Below are 10000 nucleotides of genomic sequence, written 5' to 3'. Positions count from 1 at the left end.
CAGTTGGTGTTAAGCAATTTTATTCTAACAAGCATGTGACATTCTATCATGCAGGTCAAACATGCGTCAATAATTCATGAATAACCAAACACTTATGCATTTGCGATATCAAGCATTCGATTAATATGGATAACTAAAATTCTTATGCAATTACGAGATTAAGCATTGACTAAAATGAATGAATGAACACTTATGCATTTACTAAATTGAATAACTCAAACTCTTATGCATTTTCGATATTGTGCATTTAACGAACTGAATGACCAAAAATTATTATGCAATCGTAACCTCTACCTCTCCACCAGGCATCTCATTAGTTCGTTTTTGTATCGATCACCATCGGCGACTGGCCGAGTTTGAAAACAAGCATGACACATTTCGTTTTGCGTTAATAAAAGCACTTATTGTATCCCCGAGGCGAAAGTATATGTCAATAGATTCATCGGTAAGTATAATATTCTTTTAACGGAATGTTGGAGTCAATGGTGGGTGAGGGCGTGTTGCGGGAGAGCTAATCTGGCTCTGTTTTAATTAATTCTTCGGCGAGGCTCTATGACAAAGGAAACTGGTTTGACAAGATTTTCTCTGTGTTTCCTCGAGTCTGTATGTGGGGAGTGATACAACCTCTCTGCCGTCTGTGCGAGTTGCAGCTGACACTTTCTCCGCGATGAGGTGAGCGGCGGCGCTTGGCGGCGCTTGGCGGCCCTCGGTAGCTGACGGCGCGGTGGCGCGCTCTCGGTAGCTGACGGCGCGGTGGCGCGCTCTCGTAGCTGACGGCGCGGTGGCGCGCTCTCGTAGCTGACGGCGCGGTGGCGCGCTCTCGTAGCTGACGGCGCGGTGGCGCGCTCTCGTAGCTGACGGCGCGGTGGCGCGCTCTCGTAGCTGACGGCGCGGTGGCGCGCTCTCGTAGCTGACGGCGCGGTGGCGCGCTCTCGTAGCTGACGGCGCGGTGGCGCGCTCTCGTAGCTGACGGCGCGGTGGCGCGCTCTCGTAGCTGACGGCGCGGTGGCGCGCTCTCGTAGCTGACGGCGCGGTGGCGCGCTCTCGTAGCTGACGGCGCGGTGGCGCGCTCTCGTAGCTGACGGCGCGGTGGCGCGCTCTCGTAGCTGACGGCGCGGTGGCGCGCTCTCGTAGCTGACGGCGCGGTGGCGCGCTCTCGTAGCTGACGGCGCGGTGGCGCGCTCTCGTAGCTGACGGCGCGGTGGCGCGCTCTCGTAGCTGACGGCGCGGTGGCGCGCTCTCGTAGCTGACGGCGCGGTGGCGCGCTCTCGTAGCTGACGGCGCGGTGGCGCGCTCTCGTAGCTGACGGCGCGGTGGCGCGCTCTCGTAGCTGACGGCGCGGTGGCGCGCTCTTTCTCTCCACTGCTGGATGACGAGTCGGTTCTCGTTGGTTGTCGCTCTGGCGATGAACGATGCTTTCGCTCGTTGCTGATATTGACGTTGGGTTGAAGTTGTTGGCTCGAGAGTGATAGCTGGAATCTCCGTCCGTTTCACTCGCAGCTCGGCGGCTCAGTGTAGTAATTCTTCTTAGGTGGTGCAGACCTCGGCTTGTAGCAGCACGTCGCTACCTCGCGATTCTCGTCATGCTGGATGACGAAAGCTTCTTGACGATCTGTGGTGGAGTTGAAGCCCTGGCGATGTGTGGTGGGGGGCCAGGCCCCTGACGAAGTGAGTTGAATGGATTTTTCCCCGGCTTATGTTGAGAAAATGCCCTCCGTTTCCCGAGTTGTTCAAAGTCTGTCATAAAACCTTCCTGTGTGTGTGTGTTCGTCCGTGTGTTTCGCTTGCGTGTTTGTCCGTGTTTATTAGCTCTGAAGACACAGCTGTTGTCGTTCTGGAAGGGGGGGGGGCTCGTGACGGCGCCAACGAAGTTATACATTAGCCAGACCGATGATTCGCGTCGAGTTATATATATAAAAGAGATATTCGAATCCATGTTTTTGTTACTGAATAATATTTGTCGCGACAACCTACGCGTTAAGCGAGCTTAATTATTTCCGCCCTCGCTCGGGGATCATATCTTTTGTCTCACACAGCTTAAGTTGTTTTGGTTTGGAAGTTGAAATGCGACTTATTCCATTATGCCCCAGTTAAGCCGAAACCGTGTTCCCGATGTTTCATCGTGACCCGATCTCTCATGGAGATGTTATTCCTTGCGTGTGCAATTTTTGCTGTCCGTGTTGTGGGAAGACAAAGACGGTTGTTTCCACGGTGGAAGCGCCCGGCGCATGCGCTTATTTATTTATTTCTGAGAGCGTGTTAATTTCCTTTGAGCCATTGCCCGGGAGTTTTATTGGTGTCATTTCCCGGCTTGGTGCCTGCGTGTGGAGATCCTCTCGGAAAGACAAAGACGGTCGTGTTGCTGCTGTTGTTTTCAGGGGGTTGTTGTGTTTGGTTAATTTTGAGAGCCTTATTCACCGTTAGCTCCTAGGATATTCACTTTAATTCCGTACTTATTATTTGACTTCTTGTGATTATTTAATCTGCTATCCCGGCTAAGAATTTTGTTTTGGAGCGAAATATATGCCATAATTGTTCTTCGATGCTTCGGCCCGGCCGTGTAGAAATTCTATAAAGGTAAATAATGTCAGTATTTAATTAACAATGATGGGTCGCGATTCTGGTGCAGACTGTAGTCTGATTTTCAATTGTAGTGAGGATGGATACTGTTTGCTTACTTCATGGCTAAGTTGTACTAGTTTGTCTAACATGGTTCAAAACCCGTTTGTGTTTTTTGTTAATGTTGTTCCTTTGTTAAGAATATAATTATATATTTCGTGGCCTGGTTTTGTACTTATAAAAGGGTTTTTTTTCCTTTACGAACGGATGTTTCTTCCAGAACCCCCCCGGCTACCATTCCCCCCTCCCTTGTTCCTCTTGTGTGAAATTCGGGGAGTTTTTTTATGATCTTGATTACCCTTCTTTCATGCCCTCTTTCCTTTGAAATGAGGTGTGCGCACATCTGTGTTAGTGTGTGGGGGCCTCTGTGGGAGTGTGGGGGCGTGTCCGTTCTCACGTTGCCCCGTGTCTATTAAAAAAACGATATTATCTATGTTGGCAGAATAATTCTTAAAAAAAAAATAATTTTAAAATTAAAAAGGGGGGCATATATCCAACAGTCCGCCCTTTTGAAAATTATCAGGGGTCGATTTGGCCACTGGCGAATTTTCAAACAAAGTAATGCCCCCTTTTTATGTCATGCATCCCATCAGCCGCCCTTACTCTCGGCGGTTATTTCTTACAACGCGCGTGCACGTATTACAATCTTAATCTGGTTACATCTGAATTAGCAAAGGAAATAACAACCGTTAACATCGATATTGCGTTACATTGGTTCTCGTACATCATAATTCCGACGAATATTCATTTTTGTTTTTGCTTACCATGGTTACATTTGAATTAAGCAAGGAAATTAACAACACGTTAAAACATCGATATCATCAGTTACATGGTTCTCATACATCATAATTCCGACGAATTTCATCTTTGTTTTTGTTAAATCCTGGGAAACGCTAGGTAGCGGTTTCGAACGCATTTATGCGTTACCTTCCTCATGTTGCCTGGTTTACCACTTATCACTTTGATAATTCGATCACGGTTTTCGGGTTCGTTTTTGTAATTTTCTCTCTCACTCTCTCGCGTCGTGGGAGTGTGTGGTGAAAAATTGTGCTGTACATAATCAGAATTCGCGCACACAACCCACTTTGACACTTGGTTCGTGGCATTCGCTCTCTCTGCGATTACATGCACATTTGCCGAGTTTGTGTGTCGATTTAATTCTGTCCCTCGTAATGTTGCCCTCTTTGTTTTTACGAGTGTGTTAGATTTTAACACCATTCCCGATATGTCATGAACATTTGTCTCCATTTTAGCACTCCGATCCACATACATTTTGGTTTCCCTTGGATATTTTTCATTCAAAGGCTCACGCCTGCGCTCCTCAGGGCGTGTCTCTGTGTGCTCTCTTTGTCTCTGCTGTCTGTTATCTACTGTCCGATCACGCCTCAATGCAACCCCGCACCCGATCCGCGTGCCTTTCACGAGAGCACCGTCCGTGTTTTTGCCCGCCCTGTCACCTGCAGCCTGCTTGTATTTCCCATTGAGCTCGGGGTTTAACAAAACCTCGGCGGGTGGTTCATCATGTATTTGGACCGCATTCTGTGTTATTCCTCTATTCCCTCCTGGTATAGCCGGTGGAGGAATTGGTCGGAATTGGATCGATTGTGTTTGACCTCCCATCCTGCGATTCCTCTGAATGTTCGCATCCATACCTCCGCGGTCTGTGTAACACCTTCCCGCTAGGTGGTTATCTCGCCATCTTAGTGTGCAACTTTGGCCTCGTGTGTGTCGTGGCATGGGGTGTTGGTATGGTTCTGTTCTGAACCTCCCCCTCCTGCGATTCCTCTCAATGTTCGGCTTTGTGCCGCTCTCATTCTCGTGCCAACCTCTCTCTGGGTTATTTTGCCACAGGTGCGTGTGTGTTTGCTCTTCTAGGCATTGTGGGACTGTTCGGTGATTTTTATTCCTCTCTGAGAGGCTGGGTTCCTTATCCCTCTCCCTGTGTTCTGGATCCGAATTCTGATTCTTAGCTCTGTACAACCATGCCATGTACGCCTTGCTCTCTATGCGGCGTAAGGATGCGGTTTCTGGATTCAAAACCATTCTCACCCTTTCTGTAATCTCTGGGCTCAAGGATTCAAAAAACATAATTTTGAACATTTTATCTCCTTCGTGGTATTGATTCACATCGCCTGCGTAATACGCTCTTTTAAATTGTACGAGGTAGTCACGTGGATCTTGGTCCATGCCCTGGGTCATCGATTTTACAGCATAAAACCCTTCAGTGAGTGTCGAATATTCTCCAAACTTCCGAATCACTGCCAGGCTCAGTTGTTTAAAATCATTTCTAACCTTGTGTGGTAGTGACTTTACCCATGGAATAGAATCTTTATGTAAGCTTCGTTTCAACAAACTCGCTTTTTCATCCCGTCTCATCAGCCCTCTAATCATTGCCTCCTCTTCTATTGTTGCGATATGTGTGTGGATATCCATAGTCTTATTGTGGGGGTCAAAATCGGGAATTCTGATTAGAGCCTTGTCCATCAATTTAAGGGTTTTACTGGTGAATAGGTATTCCGAAAGTCGATTGCCGACAGCGTCATCATCAAACAAGTTATCATCAGGCAATCTGTCACTTTGATCTGTACTGTGTCGGGCGTGGTTAAGCGGTGTGCATTTTCTGTGTGCGCGCCCCGTGCCGTGTCGCTCGTGTTGCCGTTTCCCTTCAGTTTTTGCCTCTGCCCTTAGTGGAGCATGTCCAGTCGACTTTACTTTAACATTTTGCCTCCCTCTATCTGTGAAGTTGTCAGTCTCACATGTTTTTGTTTGCATATGTATCTCTCCATCCCTTCTCTCGAATTGTGAAGGTTTCTGTTTGTCAAGGATTTTTTGTTCGATATCCATAATTTTTTTGCGATTAGTCCCTGGACTCTGTCCACGTACCCAAGAGTGTGATTTAATGTTATGTCCATATTTATTCTGTGGATCCACGTCTGTGAGTTTCGCTGGTGTCGCGAGCCCTGATTTCTCCTCCCTTACGATGGTGTGAGGACATTTTTCCTCGTTTATTAGAGACGATTTCTCTCCTGTTTCCATTCCGATTTTTCCTTCATTCCACCATCCCTGTCTGTATGCCTGTGTGAAAAGGCATGAGTCCTGTCCTGCCTTCTCTGCAGCTTTTGCATCGTGTTCGCCTTCCTTACATTTTATCCAGTCAATTAGTTTCCCCCGAGGTGTGTTCGTGTTATCGATACAGCTCCCTTCCCATATGTCTCTCTGACTGTACTGCTTTGTAACAGATTGGTCGGTACGTTTTAATACGAGTTCCCCGTACCCCGTAACCCATTCAAAAATTATTCCTAATCCTAGCATCTTAGGTATGGCAAGAGTTACTTTGACAATTCCTTTTAGAGTGCATATAAAACAATTATCTCACAGAGTGTAGTCAGTTTGACTCGAGCTATTGTTATTTTCCGATTCAGAGTGCGTACCTCTAACACCATTTATCACAGGATGCAATCGGTTTGATACGATATTATCTTAATTCCACTGTCTCTGTTTCAACCTGCTATTCTGGGTTTTGACCTTAGAGGGCGTTTTTTTTTTGTTTTACGCCCGTTTACAATCACAATGCAATGTTTGGTCACGATATTCTGGTTAACACGAAGTGATTCATTCCTTCATCCATGCAAAACACTGTCTGTGAGAAATCCCGGACGAGCCACCCATTATGTTGTATGTGTCGGAGTTATGAAATTTTGATGAAAATAATAAAAATTAATAATTTTCCGAAAAATGCGCAAATCGCATTAATTATGTTAATGTGTGTAATTATACATGCATAACTTATGATGGTGTGAGTAATGATATGCATAAATTATGATAGTGCATGTGATTATATGCATATATTATGATGGTGTGAGTAATTGTATGCATAAATTATGATAATCGCGGAGATAGTCGTGGTAATTTATGCGGATGCTTGCGATGATGTTAATGTGAGCAGTTGTGGTAATTAGGCTCAGCTTCGTTTATCCAGAGTTATGTCAATCAGGATAACACGATGATCAATGATTAAACGTTTACCGATTATCCTAGCGTGTGTTATGATATTTAGGTCTCCATTTTCATATCTCATCACAGGATACAGTTATCAAAAATATGATGGTTTTGCATGGACTTAGAAAGAAGCACTCGAACAGTTGGTGTTAAGCAATTTTATTCTAACAAGCATGTGACATTCTATCATGCAGGTCAAACATGCGTCAATAATTCATGAATAACCAAACACTTATGCATTTGCGATATCAAGCATTCGATTAATATGGATAACTAAAATTCTTATGCAATTACGAGATTAAGCATTGACTAAAATGAATGAATGAACACTTATGCATTTACTAAATTGAATAACTCAAACTCTTATGCATTTTCGATATTGTGCATTTAACGAACTGAATGACCAAAAATTATTATGCAATCGTAACCTCTACCTCTCCACCAGGCATCTCATTAGTTCGTTTTTGTATCGATCACCATCGGCGACTGGCCGAGTTTGAAAACAAGCATGACACATTTCGTTTTGCGTTAATAAAAGCACTTATTGTATCCCCGAGGCGAAAGTATATGTCAATAGATTCATCGGTAAGTATAATATTCTTTTAACGGAATGTTGGAGTCAATGGTGGGTGAGGGCGTGTTGCGGGAGAGCTAATCTGGCTCTGTTTTAATTAATTCTTCGGCGAGGCTCTATGACAAAGGAAACTGGTTTGACAAGATTTTCTCTGTGTTTCCTCGAGTCTGTATGTGGGGAGTGATACAACCTCTCTGCCGTCTGTGCGAGTTGCAGCTGACACTTTCTCCGCGATGAGGTGAGCGGCGGCGCTTGGCGGCGCTTGGCGGCCCTCGGTAGCTGACGGCGCGGTGGCGCGCTCTCGGTAGCTGACGGCGCGGTGGCGCGCTCTCGTAGCTGACGGCGCGGTGGCGCGCTCTCGTAGCTGACGGCGCGGTGGCGCGCTCTCGTAGCTGACGGCGCGGTGGCGCGCTCTCGTAGCTGACGGCGCGGTGGCGCGCTCTCGTAGCTGACGGCGCGGTGGCGCGCTCTCGTAGCTGACGGCGCGGTGGCGCGCTCTCGTAGCTGACGGCGCGGTGGCGCGCTCTCGTAGCTGACGGCGCGGTGGCGCGCTCTCGTAGCTGACGGCGCGGTGGCGCGCTCTCGTAGCTGACGGCGCGGTGGCGCGCTCTCGTAGCTGACGGCGCGGTGGCGCGCTCTCGTAGCTGACGGCGCGGTGGCGCGCTCTCGTAGCTGACGGCGCGGTGGCGCGCTCTCGTAGCTGACGGCGCGGTGGCGCGCTCTCGTAGCTGACGGCGCGGTGGCGCGCTCTCGTAGCTGACGGCGCGGTGGCGCGCTCTCGTAGCTGACGGCGCGGTGGCGCGCTCTCGTAGCTGACGGCGCGGTGGCGCGCTCTCGTAGCTGACGGCGCGGTGGCGCGCTCTCGTAGCTGACGGCGCGGTGGCGCGCTCTCGTAGCTGACGGCGCGGTGGCGCGCTCTCGTAGCTGACGGCGCGGTGGCGCGCTCTTTCTCTCCACTGCTGGATGACGAGTCGGTTCTCGTTGGTTGTCGCTCTGGCGATGAACGATGCTTTCGCTCGTTGCTGATATTGACGTTGGGTTGAAGTTGTTGGCTCGAGAGTGATAGCTGGAATCTCCGTCCGTTTCACTCGCAGCTCGGCGGCTCAGTGTAGTAATTCTTCTTAGGTGGTGCAGACCTCGGCTTGTAGCAGCACGTCGCTACCTCGCGATTCTCGTCATGCTGGATGACGAAAGCTTCTTGACGATCTGTGGTGGAGTTGAAGCCCTGGCGATGTGTGGTGGGGGGCCAGGCCCCTGACGAAGTGAGTTGAATGGATTTTTCCCCGGCTTATGTTGAGAAAATGCCCTCCGTTTCCCGAGTTGTTCAAAGTCTGTCATAAAACCTTCCTGTGTGTGTGTGTTCGTCCGTGTGTTTCGCTTGCGTGTTTGTCCGTGTTTATTAGCTCTGAAGACACAGCTGTTGTCGTTCTGGAAGGGGGGGGGGCTCGTGACGGCGCCAACGAAGTTATACATTAGCCAGACCGATGATTCGCGTCGAGTTATATATATAAAAGAGATATTCGAATCCATGTTTTTGTTACTGAATAATATTTGTCGCGACAACCTACGCGTTAAGCGAGCTTAATTATTTCCGCCCTCGCTCGGGGATCATATCTTTTGTCTCACACAGCTTAAGTTGTTTTGGTTTGGAAGTTGAAATGCGACTTATTCCATTATGCCCCAGTTAAGCCGAAACCGTGTTCCCGATGTTTCATCGTGACCCGATCTCTCATGGAGATGTTATTCCTTGCGTGTGCAATTTTTGCTGTCCGTGTTGTGGGAAGACAAAGACGGTTGTTTCCACGGTGGAAGCGCCCGGCGCATGCGCTTATTTATTTATTTCTGAGAGCGTGTTAATTTCCTTTGAGCCATTGCCCGGGAGTTTTATTGGTGTCATTTCCCGGCTTGGTGCCTGCGTGTGGAGATCCTCTCGGAAAGACAAAGACGGTCGTGTTGCTGCTGTTGTTTTCAGGGGGTTGTTGTGTTTGGTTAATTTTGAGAGCCTTATTCACCGTTAGCTCCTAGGATATTCACTTTAATTCCGTACTTATTATTTGACTTCTTGTGATTATTTAATCTGCTATCCCGGCTAAGAATTTTGTTTTGGAGCGAAATATATGCCATAATTGTTCTTCGATGCTTCGGCCCGGCCGTGTAGAAATTCTATAAAGGTAAATAATGTCAGTATTTAATTAACAATGATGGGTCGCGATTCTGGTGCAGACTGTAGTCTGATTTTCAATTGTAGTGAGGATGGATACTGTTTGCTTACTTCATGGCTAAGTTGTACTAGTTTGTCTAACATGGTTCAAAACCCGTTTGTGTTTTTTGTTAATGTTGTTCCTTTGTTAAGAATATAATTATATATTTCGTGGCCTGGTTTTGTACTTATAAAAGGGTTTTTTTTCCTTTACGAACGGATGTTTCTTCCAGAACCCCCCCGGCTACCATTCCCCCCTCCCTTGTTCCTCTTGTGTGAAATTCGGGGAGTTTTTTTATGATCTTGATTACCCTTCTTTCATGCCCTCTTTCCTTTGAAATGAGGTGTGCGCACATCTGTGTTAGTGTGTGGGGGCCTCTGTGGGAGTGTGGGGGCGTGTCCGTTCTCACGTTGCCCCGTGTCTATTAAAAAAACGATATTATCTATGTTGGCAGAATAATTCTTAAAAAAAAAATAATTTTAAAATTAAAAAGGGGGGCATATATCCAACACACGCCCACCGGCTTCATTATCCTGCTGCACACTGTGAAGCGCGGCAGGTGCGGCGCAACCCGCCGCCGTGCATCGGTGCGCTGTCTCTCCCCTTC

Source organism: Lampetra fluviatilis, unplaced genomic scaffold, assembly GCF_964198595.1.
Source record: "Lampetra fluviatilis unplaced genomic scaffold, kcLamFluv1.1 SCAFFOLD_490, whole genome shotgun sequence".
In the NCBI taxonomy this organism is placed as follows: domain Eukaryota; kingdom Metazoa; phylum Chordata; class Hyperoartia; order Petromyzontiformes; family Petromyzontidae; genus Lampetra; species Lampetra fluviatilis.
This window is presented reverse-complemented; position numbering follows the sequence as displayed.